The sequence below is a fragment of the Lissotriton vulgaris genome, chromosome 3_1 (genome assembly GCF_964263255.1).
Source record: "Lissotriton vulgaris chromosome 3_1, aLisVul1.2, whole genome shotgun sequence".
Taxonomy (NCBI): domain Eukaryota; kingdom Metazoa; phylum Chordata; class Amphibia; order Caudata; family Salamandridae; genus Lissotriton; species Lissotriton vulgaris.
Window position 1 is genome coordinate 1,377,131,756 of NC_141689.1, and position 24,664 is coordinate 1,377,156,419.

Genomic DNA, 24,664 nt, shown 5'->3' on the forward strand with positions numbered 1-24,664 from the left:
TCGGTCTCCTTCTATGCTCCAAGGAACTGGGGAGGAGACAATGATTGTCTACATTTCACAGACATGGATCGCTCTATAACCCCCTTCCCGGGACCCAAGGCATCCACGCGACTAGACACTTTAGACAGTGGATGGAGACTGCACATTTACATGACATCTTACTAGACACTGTAGACAGTGGAAGGATACACCACATTTAAAGCACATCTGACAGTTGGGTCACCCAGAGGACACAGAATGCTCATTTTGTGCTCCGGGACACCAGCTACATACCAGACTAGGCTATATTTTCTGTAATGTAGAGTTCAGGCCTAAGGTGCATAATTCTGAGTACTTGGGCCAGTCCATGTCAGACCACAGTCCTTTCACGGTTACATTCCACTGTGAAAGGGGGGGTTCAGGAGTGTATATCAATGTGTCATAACAGTGCCTGAGATGTGGGCGCGTTTGACGGAGCTCCATTGTCAATATTGCGACGAGTCAAGATGACTAAATATTATAGACTATAATACTTCCATGGCTTGCTAACATGCAGTTGGTGAGAAGCCAGAGCACACCTGAGTATGGCTGCTACAGTCGGCAGTTCCTAGAACTCTTATAGAAGTGATTCCCAACTCGGATGGTAATACGGTCAATACACAATCAGACATAAATTAGGTTTGTATCCAATACTATGAGATGCTGGAATGCATTAAGTATTATATCTGTTAGGATACCCTCCCTCGCTGATGCTCCTATAATTAATGGAGTTAGAGCAACCTCTACAAATAGAGGAGATACAAGCGGCATTCTGCCGTAAGGCCCGGAACAAGGTTCCAGGACCGACGGGCTTTTTGTGGAATTCCAAGCTATTTTTAGAGCAACCCTTGCCCCTAGTTAATTCGGCTCTACCATGGAGAGTGTCAGCAGAGTGTATTGCCTGGTTCCCTGTGTGAGATCATCATAGTAATATTACCTAAGCCTGGCAGAGACCCCTGGATGTGGGCTCTTATTGCCTGTTATCAAGGTCGAACATTGATTATAAAAATGTTAGCAAGGTACTTACCAACAGGCTGCTCCCCATGCTTCAGTTGTTGGTTCACCCCGACCAATGTGGGTTTATCCCACAAAGGGCACTTCCTCTTATACCAGTCAGTTGTGTCACATTATGGGTGCCTTTGAGGGGACCGAGGATCTCTGGTTGGCTGTCTCCTTAGACTTTGAAAAGGCCTTCGACACCCTCGGTGGTCCTACTTGGTTCTGGTGTTGGAGGCCCTGGAAATTGTCCTGAGTTCTTTAGGTGCATCAAACTGCTCTGAGCCACGAGCCAGGGTGCTGATGAGGCACCCAATATTGCGCGTGTTGGGAGCGGAACCTGTCAGGGCTGCTCATTGTCACCCATAATTTTACGCTGGGTGTGAGCCTCTTGCTGAGTTGATGCGTGCTATGGGGTTCAGATTGGGGCATATCAGTGACATAATATCGAGACAGCAAATATTGACTCACAAAAATATCTAAAATTTTATATTGTTAACAAAACTATTGACTCCCTATATGTAACTATAAAAATCACTTATATCGTACACATATCAATAACAACAATATCTAAATCTACATAAATCGAAAACAAAAATATTGGTAACAAAAATATTGTAACTTATAAATACACATATACTGTATTAAAAATATCAAAACCAATAATATTGACTACATAAATATTGTTAAAAACGAACACATCCGATTAAAAATTACAAACATTACTTTATGTTAACAAATGAACAACAATTAATATATCTTAAAATTATAATTAAAATACACAAATAAATAATATTTTTTAAATTCCACACAAACTTAACCTTAAACAGTATTGATGTAAAACACCTCTAATATATATATTATACATATGTAAAACACATTTAAATGCAATAAACATGTATATTAATAAACAATATCAAATCTGAACTCAGTAAAAATAAACATATTATTATAAATAAGCTTATGTAAACTACATACATAAAAAACAATAATTAGCATTTCCCAAATAAGGTTATAACTGTTAAAAACTTAAATAAGCTTAAAGCAACCAATATTATTAAACTAAACACAAATATACCTAATAACATAGCTTAATCAATTAAAAAAAAATATGAAAGCCAAACTAATTAAAGCAAAAATAACTCACAAAACAGATTTTTCCTGCAAACTACAATGCTACAAAATATACAGCTACTTGACTACGTCTCCAAGTAAGTAAAAATAATATAATTATATTTTTAAGAAAAATAATTAAAAGTTACAAAAATATTATTTGAGAAACAGTCTTTACACACTGGTTAATGTTTCTCTTTTTAAACAGAATATCCAACTTTCTACTACACAGCAACAAAAACTACACATCTAACACCACAAACTAAAGTAAGTATATTTAATTAACAACTTTAAACTTACTGCAAGAACAATGCCAAAACGTTCCAATCACCTAATCATAGCCAAACTCTAAGGTGTTGGAATTGCAACAACGACTTACGGAGGGGGCAGAAGGTGTTGGATTTAAAATCCAACACCTTACCCACAGTTGCACATACTGGAGTTGGAATAGTAAATTATACTATTCCAACATCCAGTGCACCCCCTTGAGCAAGTCGTTGTTAAGATTTGCGGGGAAATGGTATGCGTTGTTACCACGCTGTTGTTGTAACGACTGCATTGTAATTGCATGTGGGGAAAAAGCATGTGGCATAAAGTGGCATATTCTTTCAAAACTATTGTAGATGACCTAACAACAGAGAAATGTACACTGGGCAACTTTTAGGCACTAATGCTGTTGGCACACGTCATGTTTGAACACTCATATCACTGTTTAATCTCAATTTACCATTAGGAAGTATTGTCCAGTCACTGCATAAAGAGTGCACTGTAAGCCATGTCACATGTATGAGTGCCACCATCACATGAGAGTCAGTAGTGAGGGAGCATCACTCCTTACACAAGGAAGACAAGTGGGCTGTTTGGTACTATTGTCACCCACAACATCAAAGAACATGAGGTGATTTATTAGTTCACTCAGTCATGTGTCTGCTCAAGTCAGCAAAATGGTAGTGGACTGGACTCTGCTGTGTTCCTGGTCATAAAGACAATAGGCAAAGCACAACAGCATGCACCTACTACCAGCCCTACACAAACAGTAAATCTTCTTGTACATCGCGCATGGACCACTCACAATATTAATGGGGCAATGCCTGCCTGTAAAACACAAAGTTGGCAAAGTAACATGTATGACTTTAGACATAACTCACCAACTTCTAGCTACAGCTGGGCCCTCAACTGCATAGAGCACCATCATTAAGCTCCAGGTATGCCACCAGCACTTTCCACCCCATTGTGGGGGAAGGGGTAGGGTCCGGCACTCGCCCAGTCCAGGTTGGGAGGACATCCCCAGCTGGACCTCCATGATATACTAAGTTCCTCCACCTCATCCTGCAATGGATGCTGCGCTGATTATAGACCCCCACGGTCCGCACTTTCCAAGCACTGGCTTTCCAAATGGATTGCTTTAAAAGGGTGTTGACCTGTATGGATACAAAAGAGGAATACACAGATTATATCTGCAAACTTGTGGCTATCTATTTGGTTGACAAACATTTTATATACACCTAGTACAAGCCTAAATCAAATTAATAGTCAACACACTACTTGTGTAGTTCTCACATGCTGAGCACAACAAAGAGATGAATGCACACTTTTGGAGTCATCTGCTGACCGTCCTCAACCTTGTCATGTCCTACATAGGGGTGGGCAGCAGGCTCCACTCCACTGGTGGAGTTCACAGAGTTATTGGCACTCTGCGCTCTGCTTGGAGCGAGGAGTTGGCACATTTCCGTTGACCACAGGCAGAGCAGTTTACCCGCACACATGCTGTGCTCACCCCTAGTTTTATTCTCCTTTTACTACTTACTAGAAAAAGCTTTTTACTGTAGTGCACAGACTGTGAATTAATCTACCAGGCTGAGAGGGGCAGGGTTCTCGGGGAACCATATTAAGAAGCTGAGCGTGGTGAAACTCAAAGTGAGGAAGAAGTTCCATGAAGAATTTAGACCTTCTTCATACGTCTGTGGCCAAAAAGCAGTGATTGAGATCCATTGAAAGCTGTGTGGGGGACACATCCAGACTCAGGGAACAGCCAGTCTCTCTTGAGCCCACAAGTTAATAGTGGGCATGTCTGTATAGTCTTCGTGCCTACTGCAGCTCAGTGTTAGAGAGATATGAATGGCCCTACTGAGTGGCCAGGCACTTGTTATGAGAGACATGTAAATGAGCCAAGAGGAGGTGTGAGGGGAGTATTAGAATAACAAAATGTTCATGGGCAGAGACACCCTACCTTAGTGTACAGCGACTGTTGCATGCTGAGGCCATTGCCATTTTTGCTTGTTCCCATTGAAACAACAACTAGTCCGCTCACCTTTCCTCAGTGTTGTGACTTATGTGCTTGAACTGAACAGTGAACTCTACTAGCAGACTATTTGACAACACCCTCTTATGGCATCAGAGCCAGACAATACACTGCCCTCTTGCACAACGTCACCCCACCAGCCAGTCAGAAACCAGCCTCTGTAGTTGCTACCTCCACTCCTCATGACTCCTCCTTAACTGCCAAAACTGCTTGTTGCCTGGAGTCTGACAGGGTGTGTACACTACACTCAGAAGCCATGATGATGACCCGCTGACTGACTAGGTCAGGAGGACAAGGGGTGAGCGTCACACTCACATGCAGGTAAAGCAGAAGGAATGGCATGGGGGAGAGGATACCCTGACTTTGCTAGGTTTTGCGACAGGACACAGATTTGTATTTTTGTCAGACCCTGCTGCCTAAGAGTGATGCTCCAGGCTGAAGGACTCACTCGGCTCCCTTAAGGTTCGTTTGGCTGTTCCCTAGTGAGTAGTGAACCCACACCCACTCAAAAGGCTACCCGGAGGGTCAGAGGAAATACAGCTCCTTAATTTGACAATAGCCCAGCCACACTAATGCTGGGAACGGTGGCCGAGCAATACTATGCCAGCTCATGCAATTCGGTGGAGTTTTCCTTTAACTCTGTGAAATTCCATGGAGTGAAACTCTGCGAGCTCTGCCCACCTCTATTTCTACTCTGATTAAGCCAGCCCACTAACATCATGTAGCACTAGGCCATCCTACATATACTGTGATGTGAGCTACTATGAAACACAACACACCATTGTGACCTTCTGAAGGGTAAACTACTTTTGCATGATTGTACAGACACCTTTACAGGCAGGCCCATTGATCTGAGGCATACGGTCCATATGGCCTGGTACCATAGTATGTACTACATCCTAACACTGAGGTTACAAAGAAAGGGCCGGCATATGTGTCCCTGAGAGCTTCCTCTCTGGGGATGTGTGGACATGTGGACTACTTAATGAGATATCACAGTACTTCTGATTGAGTTAGTGTGGTATGTGCTGCCATCACAGGACCCAGCTTTTGCAATATGTGGCACTGTTACAGGGATGACATCAACATGACATTGCATTTATCATTTGTTGGCTTTAATGTATCAAAGTTGGTGATTCACATATTGAATTCTCTTCAGAAATAACCAACTATTTGCACTGTTATTGTGGCACATATGCAATAGGTTTGTACAGTGCAAGCATGGCTTGCGGAAAAGTGACAACAGCCCTGTGGAGTATGAAGCCTGTCATAGGTAAATGACACACATTGACAATGAGGTTCAATTGAAAGAAGTATCAGGTCAGGGGGTTACCTCGGTCACCATTCCAAATGTAGTCCACGTAGAAGCAATCAGAAGCAATCAGAACTACTATTGGTTCTAAAAATTCATTTTGGGAACATTCAAGGATCTGCAGGTCTACGAGGAGATTACCCTCAGTTTTATTGCCACAGTAACTCTGTCCCTGTCTGGGCCATGGTCCGTAATGGGCACAACTCATTTTCAGGTCTTCCTTTCTGCAGATTGAACATATTAATCCCATATGAACATCACATTTCTACCACTTTAATACATAAAAGTACCTCTTGTGGCAATCCATTACATGACCTCAAGGTTGTGTGGGGCTCCAAAGGACTCAATGAGGTATAGCTAGCTCCCAAAAAAACACAATAACCTAGTCCCAGAGGCAATAGTTTTTATGTAAATCTGTGGGTATATATGGATATGTCAAGGGATCATTCCAATCACACCTCTGAATCTAGCAATAGGTGTCCGACTCCAGATACTTGCCAAAGCATAAAAGTAGCCAACCTCTGATACGTCTAACATTAGACAACACAGGACAAACATTCAATAGAGAGACGACATCTGAAAAAATGTGTGAGTAGCTAGAGGACACCTCACGGGCGCACCACCATTGGGGCCCGTGGTTGGTACTCACCAGGGTGGCCCTGTTCTCATCATTGGTGTCAACTAGCTTAACGTAAACGTGTCCGACTCCCAAAAGTAAAAGACAGTGAATGGTGCAGTGTACACAAACTTATATGTGACAAGGACTAACAACGTTCAACATATAACACAACAAATACTGAGCACACAAGAATAGTTGTGTCTTGTAAAGCGCACTGCTACCCGGAGGCCTCGTAGCGCTATAGGAACCTTTTTATTTGTATTCTCTTGTCTGCCAACAGTAAACACATATATAAAACAAAGAGAGAAGCGAATACTACCTATCGATTCGCTTTCAACTCGCTGCCGACATGTTTCATTGCCATGGTAAAGATTCAGGCAATTTCTTCAGGGCAAAATGTTTATGGAAAGCCACTGCCAGCAAAGTACTGTGTTTAGGGTGCTGTAAATCAAAGAGAGGGGGGGGGAAACATGTATGAGGGACTACCTGTGGTTGCACTATGTACTGTGTACTGTTACTATACACCACACTGCAGGAATGTAAATTACCTGGCTTTCAGCCTCGACTTTCATACCGTTATAGCCACGTTTTTTAGAAAAGTCAGGGACCCACTCCCAGTCGGTAAGTGTGGTCTATCCTCCCATAAAAGTTTATCTATTGAAGGCAAAAAGACAAAGAGACAGCCCAACGGGGGCGGACATTAGAGGTAGCCCTTCTAGTCTCACCGGGTGTTCCATTTCCAAACGCTTCGTTCACAGCACGGCAATTACCAGTGGAGAATGATTGACCGGCGTCTTCTCAGCACCGGATCACCGAGTGTTTGGGGTGTGTTGTATTTATTTTTGGTCTAAGGTTCTAATTGGACCGTGGTGTCACATGGTACGCGTGTCAACCGGCTTGGTACGAAACGTAAATCTGATTGGTCCCTGGTTTCGCATGCTGTGGTATCTCAATTCTGATTGGACCCTCGTCTCAAAAAGGTTGGCGCGTCAGTGTATTGCGGGGATCCCTTCTAAATGTAAATGTAAACACATACGCGCTATCGTTATATGTGGCAATGATCAACAAGTAACCCCAGCAGTGTATTTACAACGGGCGCGCCGGGCACGTTAAAAAGGTGCTCTATGAGGAGCATCTCGTACTTCACTTTTTAGTTTTCGATATTTACATAACAAGTAATATAGACGCCCTTACAGTGAGATATACTATGTTAATTATGTTCAAAAATTCGCAGAGACTTAACAAAAGCATATGTGCAGTTAATGGAGGAAGGTAGCCACTCACCTAAGTGAAAAAAGCCATTTATATCATGGTAGAGGGAGACTATGCCAGATCTTTAAACAGTCTAAGAGGGGGTTTTATTTATAACAGCTCAACCCCATTAATGAGAGAGGCCTGAAAAAAGGGACAGCTTAATATGTTTAAAGTACAGCGTATTTCCATACTGTCCGGTTGTCAGACCTTAGAGTACTGAGCCAAGGAACAGCTATATCTGTATTCCAGAGGTGCTATATATGTATTTCAGCGAAGCTTGTTCCATTCCAACAATTCATTTAACCCCTGTTGTTCACTCCGCTCTTGATATATCCAACGTGCCTCTTTTGTCAACAGACGTCTTTCCATGGTTTGGGTCTCGCCTACCACTCTTTCCAGTACCACCCAGGTGAATGAATGTTTATTGCGATGGCAATGCTGCACCAATTTAGTGGTCAATTTTCCTTGTCGTATGGTGCTTAGATGTTCCTGAATGCGGAGCTTGACCTTGCGCGTTGTTAGTCCGATGTATTCAAGACCACATTCACAGCTCAATCTGTACACAACATTTGCAGTGTTACAGTTGCTGAAATGGTTTAATGACCATACCTTCCCAGATTTTAGTGTGACTGTGGTGCTTTTTTTCGTAAGATGGCAAACCGAGCAATTCTCACAAGGGTAGTGACCATTTGGTACAGTGGTTTTTTCAGTTGATGTTCTCTCTATCATTCTTGTGTGGACCAGTTTGTCCTTGAGATTTTGGGCCCTACGGAACGCAAACCGAGGTGGTGGCATTTTATGTTCTTGTGTGGACAGAATATGCCAGTGTTTTCTAATGGCTTGCCGGACTTTAGAAGCCAACGGGTCGAATGTCATGACTACGGGTAGACATTCTGATTTTTCTTTCTTGTGTGGTTCTAAGAGAGCAGCACGTGGTGTATTCAAGGCTCTCTTATTCGCTTGCTGAATAACTTTGCTTGGGTAATTTCGTGCTTTTAGTCTACCACTTAGGTCTTTGGCTTGTTCTTTGTATACGTCCGTGGATGAGCAGTTCCTTCTGTATCGCATAAATTGGCCCACTGGGAGATTGTCCCTCAGTGCCCTTGGGTGGTATGAATGATAGGCTAGTAGCGAGTTTCTGTCGGTAGGCTTTTGATGTACGCTGGTGGCAAATTTTCCATCATAGGCTTCAATATCTAGATCGAGGTAGACTGCACTTGTGTGGTGGTACTTCCATGTAAACCTGAGGCTTATGTCCTGAGTGTTCAGCCAATTAAGAAACTGAACAAGTGAGTCTTCTTCTCCAGACCAAATGAGGAGCACGTCATCGATATAACGTTTCCATAAACGTAGGTGGTCTTTGAAGGGGTTGTTATCTGATTCGATGACGTGCTCCTCAAACTGACCCACGTAAATACATGCTACACTAGGTGCCATCGTCGCGCCCATAGATGTTCCCGTTACTTGCAGGAAGAGATCATTTTTATAACAGAAATAGTTTCTTGTCAGCGCCAACTCGACGCATTGCAATACAAAGCTCTGTGGCACATCGTAGAACCATTCTTGTTTATTCAATGCTTTTGCTATTGCCACGAGGGCTGCTTCTTGAGGGATGCACGAGTATAAAGACTCGATGTCTATGGTTACGATGTACTCAGTAGCTGGATTGAACGACATGGAGTCAAGGGTATTCAAAATATCGGTGGTGTCTTTTACATATGAATTTTGGGTTACGACTGATTCGCGGAGATAATAGTCTGCAAATTGGGACAAAGGTTCCAATATGGATTGGATACCTGACACGATAGGCCTGCCAGGGGGGGGCCTGGCAGGATTATGTATCTTCGGGAGAATATAAAAGGCAGGAGTCCTCGGGTTGGTGTTAATGAGGAACTCTGCCTCTTTAGCACTTATCCATTTCTTTTCTTTTGCATTAGCGACTAGTTGAGTAATAGTGTCTCTTAATTCAGGTGTTGGATCTCTGACAAGAGGTTGATAATTAGCTCTCACATCCAGCAGTCTTCGTACTTCACTTCAGTGCTAAAGATTCATATGTAAAAGACTCCACCGATATTTTGAATACCCTTGACTCCATGTCGTTCAATCCAGCTACTGAGTACATCGTAACCATAGACATTGAGTCTTAATACTCGTGCATCCCTCAAGAAGCAGCCCTCGTGGCAATAGCAAAAGCATTGAATAAACAAGAATGGTTCTACGATGCGCCACAGAGCTTTGTATTGCAATGCGTCGAGTTGGCGCTGACAAGAAACTATTTCTGTTATAAAAATGATCTCTTCCTGCAAGTAACGGGAACATCTATGGGCGCGACGATGGCACCTAGTGTAGCATGTATTTACGTGGGTCAGTTTGAGGAGCACGTCATCGAATCAGATAACAACCCCTTCAAAGACCACCTACGTTTATGGAAACGTTATATCGATGACGTGCTCCTCATTTGGTCTGGAGAAGAAGACTCACTTGTTCAGTTTCTTAATTGGCTGAACACTCAGGACATAAGCCTCAGGTTTACATGGAAGTACCACCACACAAGTGCAGTCTACCTCGATCTAGATATTGAAGCCTATGATGGAAAATTTGCCACCAGCGTACATCAAAAGCCTACCGACAGAAACTCGCTACTAGTCTATCATTCATACCACCCAAGGGCACTGAGGGACAATCTCCCAGTGGGCCAATTTATGCGATACAGAAGGAACTGCTCATCCACGGACGTATACAAAGAACAAGCCAAAGACCTAAGTGGTAGACTAAAAGCACGAAATTACCCAAGCAAAGTTATTCAGCAAGCGAATAAGAGAGCCTTGAATACACCACGTGCTGCTCTCTTAGAACCACAAAAGAAAGAAAAATCAGAATGTCTACCCGTAGTCATGACATTCGACCCGTTGGCTTCTAAAGTCCGGCAAGCCATTAGAAAACACTGGCATATTCTGTCCACACAAGAACATAAAATGCCACCACCTCGGTTTGCGTTCCGTAGGGCCCAAAATCTCAAGGACAAACTGGTCCACACAAGAATGATAGAGAGAACATCAACTGAAAAAACCACTGTACCAAATGGTCACTACCCTTGTGAGAATTGCTCGGTTTGCCATCTTACGAAAAAAAGCACCACAGTCACACTAAAATCTGGGAAGGTATGGTCATTAAACCATTTCAGCAACTGTAACACTGCAAATGTTGTGTACAGATTGAGCTGTGAATGTGGTCTTGAATACATCGGACTAACAACGCGCAAGGTCAAGCTCCGCATTCAGGAACATCTAAGCACCATACGACAAGGAAAATTGACCACTAAATTGGTGCAGCATTGCCATCGCAATAAACATTCATTCACCTGGGTGGTACTGGAAAGAGTGGTAGGCGAGACCAAACCATGGAAAGACGTCTGTTGACAAAAGAGGCACGTTGGATATATCAAGAGCGGAGTGAACAACAGGGGTTAAATGAATTGTTGGAATGGAACAAGCTTCGCTGAAATACATATATAGCACCTCTGGAATACAGATATAGCTGTTCCTTGGCTCAGTACTCTAAGGTCTGACAACCGGACAGTATGAAAATACGCTGTACTTTAAACATATTAAGCTGTCCCTTTTTTCAGGCCTCTCTCATTAATGGGGTTGAGCTGTTATAAATAAAACCCCCTCTTAGACTGTTTAAAGATCTGGCATAGTCTCCCTCTACCATGATATAAATGGCTTTTTTCACTTAGGTGAGCGGCTACCTTCCTCCATTAACTGCACATATGCTTTTGTTAAGTCTCTGCGAATTTTTGAACATAATTAACATAGTATATCTCACTGTAAGGGCGTCTATATTACTTGTTATGTAAATATCGAAAACTAAAAAGTGAAGTACGAGATGCTCCTCATAGAGCACCTTTTTAACGTGCCCGGCGCGCCCGTTGTAAATACACTGCTGGGGTTACTTGTTGATCATTGCCACATATAACGATAGCGCGTATGTGTTTACATTTACATTTAGAAGGGATCCCCGCAATACACTGACGCGCCAACCTTTTTGAGACGAGGGTCCAATCAGAATTGAGATACCACAGCATGCGAAACCAGGGACCAATCAGATTTACTTTTCGTACCAAGCCGGTTGACACGCGTACCATGTGACACCACGGTCCAATTAGAACCTTAGACCAAAAATAAATACAACACACCCCAAACACTCGGTGATCCGGTGCTGAGAAGACGCCGGTCAATCATTCTCCACTGGTAATTGCCGTGCTGTGAACGAAGCGTTTGGAAATGGAACACCCGGTGAGACTAGAAGGGCTACCTCTAATGTCCGCCCCCGTTGGGCTGTCTCTTTGTCTTTTTGCCTTCAATAGATAAACTTTTATGGGAGGATAGACCACACTTACCGACTGGGAGTGGGTCCCTGACTTTTCTAAAAAACGTGGCTATAACGGTATGAAAGTCGAGGCTGAAAGCCAGGTAATTTACATTCCTGCAGTGTGGTGTATAGTAACAGTACACAGTACATAGTGCAACCACAGGTAGTCCCTCATACATGTTTCCCCCCCCCCCTCTCTTTGATTTACAGCACCCTAAACACAGTACTTTGCTGGCAGTGGCTTTCCATAAACATTTTGCCCTGAAGAAATTGCCTGAATCTTTACCATGGCAATGAAACATGTCGGCAGCGAGTTGAAAGCGAATCGATAGGTAGTATTCGCTTCTCTCTTTGTTTTATATATGTGTTTACTGTTGGCAGACAAGAGAATACAAATAAAAAGGTTCCTATAGCGCTACGAGGCCTCCGGGTAGCAGTGCGCTTTACAAGACACAACTATTCTTGTGTGCTCAGTATTTGTTGTGTTATATGTTGAACGTTGTTAGTCCTTGTCACATATAAGTTTGTGTACACTGCACCATTCACTGTCTTTTACTTTTGGGAGTCGGACACGTTTACGTTAAGCTAGTTGACACCAATGATGAGAACAGGGCCACCCTGGTGAGTACCAACCAGGGGCCCCAATGGTGGTGCGCCCGTGAGGTGTCCTCTAGCTACTCACACATTTTTTCAGATGTCGTCTCTCTATTGAATGTTTGTCCTGTGTTGTCTAATGTTAGACGTATCAGAGGTTGGCTACTTTTATGCTTTGGCAAGTATCTGGAGTCGGACACCTATTGCTAGATTCAGAGGTGTGATTGGAATGATCCCTTGACATATCCATATATACCCACAGATTTACATAAAAACTATTGCCTCTGGGACTAGGTTATTGTGTTTTTTTGACTGTATGAGTGGAGGGCGACCTAGTCCTATAAATCCCTCTTTACTCCTAGTATATGAACATAGCTAGCTCCCAGACAACAAATGGCAAGCCCTGATCCGGGCTGAGTGATATGTGGGACTGTACACATATCTAACCTCATCCTCAACTGTGAGGTTCCGTGACGATTGTAAGTGGTGTTTTCGTCCCGCACGAATATGGTCGAGTCTGGTATCTATGAACCGCAAATGATGAGTTTGGTGGGTGTGCGCAGTTTCGCTGTGCTAACCTAAACCGTTCATCTGTTTCGTGGGTTTATACATCTGTACCCACGGGTTCCATCTTAGATATGGCATCCATTTTGTCTCTTGCCCTCAAGTAGCCAGCGAACGGACGTTGTCCGCTTCGCGACCCTGGGATTCCCAAGACTCTTGCGGAAGACACATTTCCTTTGAAAGTGTCTTTATGACGAGGGGGATGATACTGTAAGGCAGATGGCCCCGCTCGAGGCTCATCTTGCCGTGCCGGACTATTGTCTCAGCCGTGCATCTCATTAGGCACGTCCCTTTGATGCCTGTAGCTCGTGTTTCCCGATACCACCCCTTTTACACCCTTTCCGATCTCCCCACTGTTTCTGCCTTCCTCTGCACCTGTCTCTGTTCCTTCTTCGATCTGTTTACTGCCGATTGGAATGTACTAATGGTGGGAAGATGGGTTTTTACAGTTGGGAACCACGAATGTTTCTGTACTTATGTTCCGGACTTTGAATGCATCAAAGCAACCCCTCTCGGGGATAATTATGGGAACCGAGTTGTAAACCTTTGTGTACCATGTTAACCTATGAGAGAAATGTGTATAAAAAGGACCGATCCACAGTAACAAATTGAAGCAGATCCCGCGAACATACCCGTTGTGTACTTCTCGTGACTTCTGTGTTCCCTGCAGTAAATAAACCTCGAATCTTTGACGCCGAAGGAAGTGTCCCGTGTCTCTGTCATTTGTACGCCGGAACAGGTTACCCACGAAGGTTTCAGGTGTTGTCCCCTGGCACCGCTGGGTCTTAAATAACCCAGTCCTTCAGTTGGCGCCCAACGTGGGGCTGCATCAGTGGTACCGGTCCAAGCCCGACGATCGTGAGGAACTTCGTGTGAAATCTCCGAGGGAAGGTGCACCCCGCTTCATCGATCCTGTTGTCGAAATAAGTGGCCCAACGACTTTTCCCGCGAAGATTCCCGCCTCCTGACGGCTGCGACGGACTGCTGCCCTGACTGTAGACCTGTTTTGGCGCCTGGCGTAGACCTTGGTACAGCGAGACGATTGACGGGCCTTCCTGGTGACGCCATCGATCCTTGAGTTAAGTATTTGTGGGTCGCTCCCAGAGTCCTTGGTTGTGGTTGCTTAGTTGTTCCATGGTTCCATTGCATTTGTGGTTCTTCGTACTTGGTTCTTTGTTGTGATATTTGACGACTGCAGCCGCCAAAAACCGAGGGTTTTTGCTCTTTGCTGGGACCTGGTAAATCTCGTAACCCTTGAAGTTTGTGAAACTCGGCTAGTGTGCAAGATGCCTGGTCGTAGTACTTTGTTCAGTTGTTTTAGACGTTGTGGTACGGATTCCCGGCTGGAGGACTCGTGTCCGATACCTCCGGTTGGAACTCCCACTTATGAGCTCTATAGTAAGCACGGGCTAGGCCCGATTACCTTTAATGAGTATTGGATTCGCTATACCAAAAAAGACGGTGTCCTTAGTTGGCCACCTCATGGTAGTTTTGAGACCCCGATTTTAGATAACCTCGAGGCTAAATTGTTCAAGAAAAAGTCAAGGCCGGCCATGTTTGATGCCTTTCGGTTGTGGCGTAAAGAAGCCCGACAGAGAGAGATCAGACAGTCTAAACGTAATCAGAGAGATGGTGTTGCTACTATTGTAAAGAAAGCAGAGCAGTTTCAGCATGATAAGGAGGAAAAGGAAAAGGAAGTTTTTGACAGGCTTCAGCGTATGACTATAGATAAGTGTTATCCTGCTCTGCCAACGGAGTCGGATAAGAAGGAGGAATTAGTTGAGGATCCTTTAATGTCCTATCTTATGAAGTCACCACCTCCATACGCACAGGTTACCGCAGCTCCTGTGGTTCCCCCTGCCCCTGCTCTTGTACCCGCTCCTGTACCTGCTCCTCCACCTGTTCCTCCGACTGCTCCTGCTCCCTTGCCTATTGCTGTCCCTACTGCTCCTCCGCTTGTACTTCCACATACTCCTGCTCCCGCTACTGCTCCTGTTCTACTTACTCCTACTGCTTCTTCTGCTTCTACTCCTTCTCTCGTTTCTACTCTATCGTATACTTCTCCAACTACTCGACGTCGTACACCTTCGATGGCTGCTAATTTTGCTAATTCTCTTGGACCTATTCTTGAGTCCGCTGATTCGGACGGTCCACAAAGACGTAGTCAGCTTCCCGGTAATAGGGAACGTGCTGCGCTGTATAATATGGCGATGTCTTGGATGTTACATCCCTATAGGAATCCTCCACGTTCGGTGTTGAATACGTTTAGTCAATTCAATATACCGACACAGAGGTATGTTTTTGAAGAAATGTGCAAGGTTTTGCGCGATCAAATATCGGCAGATGCATCGGAAGATGTATTAACTGCTTTGACTAACTTACAGCTTCAGTTTTCGAGCGGAATGGTGGTGGGTACCAATGTTCGACGTGCCATCGAGCAATTATTAGCTTTTCGTCCCTCTCCGATACCTCAAGCATTGTTCGTTGAGGATGTTGAGAGACAGTTAGATCCGTCTGGTCAGTTTCCTATGCGTGAAGTTCCACCCGTGTGGATGCCAGGTGATGCTGCCGCTGTTCCTATTGTTTTGCCACATTTCCAGAGAGTATGGATACATCTCCCATGGAAACGATCAGAAGTTTTACAGGTGAAGCAATCTTTGCCTGACCCTCGCAAGAATCCTGCAGGGTATTATAAGGAGTTGTCGCAGCTCGTAGATGCGACGATAATGAATCTTGCCGATATCGATATGTTGTTTGGCAATGTCGTACCGCAACAAGTATGGGCCAAGATTCGTCACGAAGATCATGCAAACGAATTAGGTGGTGATTGGGCTGCTCTTACTGCGGCCGATACACGACAAGTTGGCGGGGCTAAGCCTGAACAGCTTATTACTGCTCTCCCTCAGAGAATAATTACCCTGATGAAAACGCTTATGCCAGCTATGAGGGTGAACTGGGACAAATTGTCAGCTTGCAGGCAGAAGAAAGACGAGAGTGTCTCGGATTTCTTTACGAGATTTGAGGAGGCATTCATCGATCATAGTGGTCAGGATATGGGTACCGAGGGTGGTCAGCGGTTGTTTGTGGATAAATTTGTTTCAAACTTATTGCCCGACTTGAGCAATAAATAAAAAAATTCTGAGAGTGCGTGGGCTGTTTCTACATCTGCTCAAATATTGGCTACGGCACAATATTATGAGAATAGGGAGAAAGAAGAGAATGACCGCGCTGATAAAAAGACGAAAGAACTCAAAACTAAGGTGTTGTTGCAGCAAGCGTATCCTCCGCGTTCGAATCAGAATGATTCGCAGCAACGGAATCGATCGCAGTCGCAACCTAATAGGTCGCAATCGCGAAATGACTCCTCTTCGCAAAGATCTTCGTTAGGGTACAATCAGTGTGCCTATTGTAGACAGGAGGGTCATTTAAAATTTAATTGTCCTGTTCTAAATGAGCGTAATAGTGGTAACACATCTAGGGGAGGTCGTGGTGGTTCTCAAAAGGCATCGCGTGGTAGGGGTCGTGGTGCTCCCAATGACCGTTCAGACAATTCGTCAGATTCCAATAATTGTTTTGATCAACGTGGATCATCGCAAGGACGATCTGCGCAGTACAATGTAGATGATTATTACGTCGATCAGGGAACTGACGACGGTAATTACTAGGACGGCCATAGACAAAGAGAGGGAGTGGTATCAGTTCCGGTTGATCAGAGAGGGCCTTACGTCGCAGTTGCCACATCGGGCGTCGTTGAGCCTTTTCTGTTGGACACTGGTGCAGCGAAAAGTTCCATCATGCATTCGAAACTCCCTGGCGCACCTTTGTCTGGCTTAACCAATGTTTCCGTTGGATTCTCTGGCGCCCCTGTTAGCAATCCGGTTTCGTGCCCTTTGCCACTTACAATTGGGCCTCGTGAGCTGAAAGCTCCGTTGATTTTGACCACTGGTTGTGGTGAAAATCTTTTGGGCCTGGATTTGCTAAAACGTTTGTATGCGACTTTGTACTGTTCTCCTGCGGGAGTAAAGCTTACTTTGGGAGAGAGAGTTATCTCTCCAATGTACTTGTCTCTCAATAAACTTCCACCGGAATTGAGTTCTCTTCCTGCATCTTTGTGGGCAACAGGTCCAAATGACGTGGGCCTGCTTGACATCTCCCCTTATGTTGTTCACGTGAAATCTAATGTGCGATTGCCACGTATTCCCCAGTATCGTATCTCCCTTGATGGTGAACGAGCGCTGTTGGCGATCATCTATGATTTGATCGAGAAAGATGTTATTGAAGAGACTCGGGGAAACGTGTGCAACAGCCCCGTGCTGCCGATTTTGAAACGTACTGATCCTTCGAAACCACCCGTTTATCGTTTTGTTATCGATTTACGGGAGGTAAATAAAATTGTGATTCCTCAGTTCCCTGTTGTGCCTGACATCACGGCGTTACTGACTCTGATTCCAGCTTCGGCATCATGGTTTTCAGTAATCGATCTGAAGAATGCGTTCTTCAGTATTCCGATTGCTGAGGAAAGCAGAGACCTTTTCGGTTTCTCTCTTGGTGGTCGAAGTTTTCGGTTTAAACGCGCTCCTCAGGGCTACTGTGAGAGTCCATCGATTTACAGTCAAGCCTTGAAGGGTCAACTAGATGCGTTTGTGTTGCCGGCTGGTGCGGCTTTGATCCAATACGTCGACGATTTATTGGTAGCCGCAGATACTCAGGACATTTGCAAAATTGCCACTATATCATTGTTGCAACATCTCTGTGACTTACATCACAAGGTGTCTCCTTCTAAACTTCAATATTGTTGTCAAGAAGTAACCTATCTAGGTCACTTATTGTCAAAGGAGGGAAGAAGATTGACCCCAGAGAGAATTGCAGCCATTGCGCGCATATCCGTACCAACAACCCAAAGAGATGTGCTTGCCTTTCTGGGCATCACATCATACTGCAGACAGTGGATTCCGAATTTTTCATTGTTAGCGAAACCATTGGTGGCTCTTACGTGCAAGGATGTTTCAACTCCTTTACCATGGACGGAAGAATGTCAGAAAAGTTTTTCTGAACTGCGCGATGCATTATGTTCGGCTCCTGTGTTAGGGACTCCTGACTACAGCAAGCCGTTTACATTATACGTTCACGAGAGGGAAGGTTGTGCGTTGAGTGTTTTAACGCAACCTTTCGGTGATAAGCAACGTCCATGTGCATATTTTTCCTCGACCTTGGACCCGGTAGCTAGAGCATTGCCGAGTTGTTTGAGAGCAACAGCGGCAGCCGCGGTCTCTATCCGACAATCAACAGGATTGGTCATGGATAATATGCTTACGGTGATGGTTCCGCATGCAGTTGACACTCTTTTGAATCGTACGAAAACTCAGCACTTGACTAGTGCGAGGTTGTCAGGGTACGAGCTGACGTTGTTGGCAAGCCATATTCAGATAAAACGTTGCAATGTCCTGAACCCGGCGACCTTATTGCCAATTAGTGCAGAGTCAGATGAAGTAACAGCGCATGACTGTTACTTAAGGACTGAGGAGGAAACAAAAGGTCGAGTGGACCTTAAAAACACTCCTTTGGAAGATCCCGATGGGACTTTGTATGTGGATGGTTCATGTTTTAAATTGCCGAATGGTGATGTGACGACTGCGTATGCTGTGGTAACATTGAATACTGTTGTGGAAACTGCGAGATTGAATCAGAACTCTGCCCAGGCTGCAGAGCTGATTGCCTTAACTAGAGCGTGTGTGTTGGCGAAGGGGAAACGAGTGAATGTGTTTACCGACAGCCAATATGCTTTTGGCGTCGCTCATAGCTTTGGACGATTGTGGAGAGAGAGAGGTTTTATGACGTCGCATGGTACGAAGATTCAGCATGGACAGCTTGTGAATGATCTTTTGGATGCACTTACGTTACCTAAGCAGGTGGCGATTGTTAAATGTAGTGCGCATCGTAAGGTGATGGATGATGTTGGTCGTGGCAATGCATTTGTGGATGAGACTGCTAAGGAGACTGCCCGGAACCTTAGCACTAGAATGTATGTGACGAGTTCGGTTAGGTGGCCTACAGAGACTAGCATGTGTGAGGACACTATTGAGAGCGTGAAAGCAATTCAGAATGAGGCCACTGAGACTGAAAAGATGAAGTGGAAAGAGAGTACGGGAAAGTTGGATGCGAATGGTTGTTGGATTGATTTGTCGGAGCATAAGAGATGGATGTTGCCAGATGCATATGTGCTGGCTGTTGTGACGATGGCACACGGGTTAGCACATATTAGTGCGAAAGGTATTTGTAAGTTGTTGTCTCCTGTGTGGAAGAATGATGGTATTACGAAATGTGCTGAGAGATTGGTGAAGAATTGCATGATATGTATGCTGTACAATCCTGGTAAGGGGACCCCCACACCTCCTGGCCATTTTGCTCCCCCTTTATATCCCTTTGAAGTAATCCAGCTAGACTTCATCCATATGGAGAGATGCAATAATCTGAAATACGTTTTAGTTGTGGTTTGCGCGGTCTCCCGATGGATTGAAGCCTATCCTCTTAAAGACAATACAGCCTTGTCTACTGCAAAAATCCTGCTGAAGGAATACTTTCCTCGGTATGGAATGCCTCGAATTGTATGGTCTGATAACGGAAGTGAGTTTGTAGGGAGTGTGATGAAGAGTGTGTGTAAGGGCCTTGGAATTAATCAAAAATTCCATAGCGCCAATCATCCCCAGTCAGCAGGTTTGGTTGAAGGGTATAATGGCACCCTTAAACTCAAACTGGCTAAGATTCAGGCTACGACTGGTCTTTCGTGGCCTGACGCTTTGCCCCTTGCTTTGTTGTCAACAAGGACGACAGTACACTCCCGAGTAGGGCTCAGTCCCTATGAAATAGTGTTCGGCCGTCCTGCGAATGTTTGGGGGGTTCCTAGACCGGGTGTATTTTCCAATCTTGAGTACCCAATGTTGATTGATTATCTTTATGATCTGACTGCTAAACTGAGGTTAATTCACCAACATGTTTACGAAGCACTGCCGACGCAGACGGAGGGTCCAGGCCACCAGCTCCAACCCGGAGATTGGGTGGTTACCCGCAACTTTGCTCGCAAGAGGAATTTGGAACCCCGCTTCACTGGACCCTATCAGGTCCTCCTTGCCACGAGAACTGCCGTCCGTTTGGAAGGGCGAAAAAATTGGGTGCATGCCACCCATACAAAGAAGGTTCCTATACCTTTACCGGCAGACTCGTGGGTGAGGAAGGGCATTGCTTCGTCTGAAACCGAAGGACCACAGACTTTTGTACCCTTTAGCGACGCACAGCCTGTCGAAGAATCCTCAGTGCAGCAGAAAGACATTGTTGAACATTTGCCATCACAAAACTCAAGATCGGAACAATCGACTGATCAGCAGAACTCTGTTCCCTCATCGGATTCTTTGTTTGACGAACAGACACGTCCTGGGAAAACTCGATACTTTTTGCGATCCAACACCAGAGACAAATAAAAATTTCCGTTCTGTCCCTTGACAACTGCATTATCCCATTTGCCACGATCAGTCTAAAACACCCGTATTATTGTGATTATATTGTAAAAAATTGAGTTTCGTTCCATCTATGTGCTTTTTACTTCCACAGCTTAGAGACTTTTTGTACATACATTGTGAATAAGATACCTTGCATCCAGGTGTACCGTAGGGCCGCGCGTGTACTTCCTTCTGGTTAGTAGGTCTTGGCGCTAGGTCAAAGACCGTCGGTTCCTGGGAACTCCTGGGGATTGACTACTGCTACACAGAACGAAGTGCGTCAAGAAACGTTGCGGACGGTCGTAGGGGATGGCGTTTTCAAAGCTGATGGACTTGGAAGAAGCTCAGGCGCAAAGATTCAAACTGCAACAAATTATTCGTACCAAATGTTTTATGATTCAAGTGTTCCTACTGTTTCTGACCGTTTCTTCGCTATTGGCGGGTGGGGTGTATTACATGATGGTATACTTCCTACCCTCTGCCTTACCTAATCCTACTTCTGAACCCAAACTTATCTCCACTGCATCCCCTCATTCTTTCCATATCTTACCCGAACACGAACAGGCTAGACGTGCAGAGTTCAGAAATAATTCCTTTATTCAGCTCCTTCATCAGCATCAGTTAGTGGTTAACACTACTAATTGTTGGGTGTGTGGGTTAATGACACATACCACGGATAAGGGAATTCCATATCTGGTCCTACCTTATAGTACCCAGGGTTCAGCTCGAGCATTCCAAACGATGTTTCGAAGTGCACTAGATTCCTACCCCAATCGAGAGCCACGTTCTCCCTACTCTGGTCCTGGCTCGTATCAGAAGCCTTTGTCCATAGCGATAGAGGACTTAGATAGAGATATCTATGAACCGTCGCTCATTCCAGAAGAAGAGGTACAAGCCTATAGGATCCTGAGTAAGGTCGAGTATAGTGCGCTCACGAGTGAAAAACAGCTTAGAAGCTCGCTTCTGATATGGGTCGTACCCCACCTTGGTAATTTCTGTCTAATGGGTCGTGGCCGAAGACCGAAAGCTCGTCTTGGAGAGAGTGCTTGCTCCGAGACTTATATCCTGCCGATGGTCTCGTCCCCTGTGTTTCTGGCTGCCAAGGGTACATACTTTGTCTGCCATGATCGTGCGTATACATGGTTGCCCTCCGACTTTGTGGGCTCATGTTTTATCGCAAATCTGTTGCCTCCGACGTTCACTGTAGATGCAGACTATCACAAGACTAGAGTTGTGAGAGGCGTAATTAGCGAAGAGGACACTGCCGGTCAAGAGGCAGGAGACTTTTTCAAGGGTTTCCTCCCGTTTTGGGGACCTATGGTCAATAGTAGGAACCTGAGACAATTGACTCGAGTGGTGGAATCGACAGCTAATATCACTGCCAGTGCCCTTGGTAATTCACCACAGAACTTCAGGCGGAAAGGCTTATGACGTTACAAAACCATATGGTTTTAGACGTGGTTTTAGCAGATCGAGGTGGAGTATGTAAGGTGATCCATTCGAGCTGCTGCATTTTCATTCCAGATAATGCCCCTACTGTCTATCAAGCCATCTCAAAGTTGCATAAGATCTCCGAGTCCATACACGTGGACGTAGGGGATTGGACGCTGCTTGGGTGGTTTTGGGGCCTGATGCCGACTTGGGGTTGGAAGATTCTGATGATCATCGGAGTTGTTGTAGCGTTCCTGTTCACGTGTTGCCTTTGTGTGCAGTGTGGTCCTGCCCTATGTGGCCTTTGTGCTACGACGTGTATAGGACAGCCGCCTGTTACCAAAGGAGCTCGGTTGGACAGAGTTATGTTGCAGCAACATCTAGATGGTCTGATGAATATTGAATATGATTCTGACTAGTGCTTGCCTACATGAGGGCAAAAGGAGCGTCTGAGGTTCCGTGACGATTGTAAGTGGTGTTTTCGTCCCGCACGAATATGGTCGAGTCTGGTATCTATGAACCGCAAATGATGAGTTTGGTGGGTGTGCGCAGTTTCGCTGTGCTAACCTAAACCGTTCATCTGTTTCGTGGGTTTATACATCTGTACCCACGGGTTCCATCTTAGATATGGCATCCATTTTGTCTCTTGCCCTCAAGTAGCCAGCGAACGGACGTTGTCCGCTTCGCGACCCTGGGATTCCCAAGACTCTTGCGGAAGACACATTTCCTTTGAAAGTGTCTTTATGACGAGGGGGATGATACTGTAAGGCAGATGGCCCCGCTCGAGGCTCATCTTGCCGTGCCGGACTATTGTCTCAGCCGTGCATCTCATTAGGCACGTCCCTTTGATGCCTGTAGCTCGTGTTTCCCGATACCACCCCTTTTACACCCTTTCCGATCTCCCCACTGTTTCTGCCTTCCTCTGCACCTGTCTCTGTTCCTTCTTCGATCTGTTTACTGCCGATTGGAATGTACTAATGGTGGGAAGATGGGTTTTTACAGTTGGGAACCACGAATGTTTCTGTACTTATGTTCCGGACTTTGAATGCATCAAAGCAACCCCTCTCGGGGATAATTATGGGAACCAAGTTGTAAACCTTTGTGTACCATGTTAACCTATGAGAGAAATGTGTATAAAAAGGAGCGATCCACAGTAACAAATTGAAGCAGATCCCGCGAACATACCCGTTGTGTACTTCTCGTGACTTCTGTGTTCCCTGCAGTAAATAAACCTCGAATCTTTGACGCCGAAGGAAGTGTCCCGTGTCTCTGTCATTTGTACGCCGGGACAGGTTACCCACGAAGGTTTCAGGTGTTGTCCCCTGGCACCGCTGGGTCTTAAATAACCCAGTCCTTCAACTGCTTCTTATAGTATACATATATAAAGGGGTCCCAGTATATACACAAGCTATCAAACAGTAGTGCAAGATGGGTCTAAGTACAGGGAGGACATATACAGACAACTGAATGATGGGGTCAGCTACATCAAGCTCCCTAGGGACCCGTCAAAGGAACTAGCACTTGAAATTCTTGAAGTGACGCAAAGGGGAAGTGACGAGGGCTTCATCACGGAACAAGAATTTAAATTTCTTAACCAGAGTCATCCACGCCTGCCTACCATTTATATACTCCCCAAAGTGCATAAAAATATGTTTAACCCTCCCGGGAGACCGATTGTCTCCGGGTGTGGTTCAATGCTGGAGCCACTTTGTAAGTACATCGATCATTTCTTCAAACCAATTGCAGAGAACACACGAACTTATTTACGCGACACCATGCAGACAATTAATCTAATTGATGGACGACACTTTGACCCTACCAAACAATTACTGGTCACGTGTGATATAGTGTCACTGTACACTAGTATACTACAATTAGAGGCATTAGAGGTTATGAAAAGAATACTTGACCAAAGGACAGCACCCGTTCCCGTTCCAACTGATTTTATCATAGAGTCACTCAAACTGGCTATGAAAAAATCATCTTTCAAAATGATTTCTTTTTACAGACTAAAGGAGTGGCCATGGGGGCAACTTTTGCCCCAGATTTGGCCATAATTTATATGCATGACTTGGAGAAGAAATACATCTTTGACAACGTAAACCCATATGGAGGAAATGTGGACCTATGGGTCCGCTACATTGACGATGTCCTGCTAATCTGGACAGGGAGCACTGAGGACCTGTCTAAGATCCATCTGTGGCTGAACAAAAGGAGTCCCGATATCCAGTTCACTCTCCAGTCAAGTAAAGAACGTATCGATTTCTTGGATATAACGATCTTCGTGGAGAACAACTCACTGCTTACCACACTCTATAGGAAACCGGCGGAGCGTAACTCCTTTTTACAATACAACATCCACCACCCACGGGGATTGCGGGATGATTTACCCTTTGGCCAATTTCTGCGTATTCACAGAAATTGTTCTTTGAAGTTGGATTACATGCGTGAATCACAAGAATTGAAAGATCGGCTCTTTGAACGTGGCTACCCGGGGAGGTTGATAAAAAGAGCACGTAGCGTGCTTGGTATAATCCACGTGAGAGTCTCCTACAGCCCAAGGAGCGTGTCGATCCTCTGACCAAACGGATGAT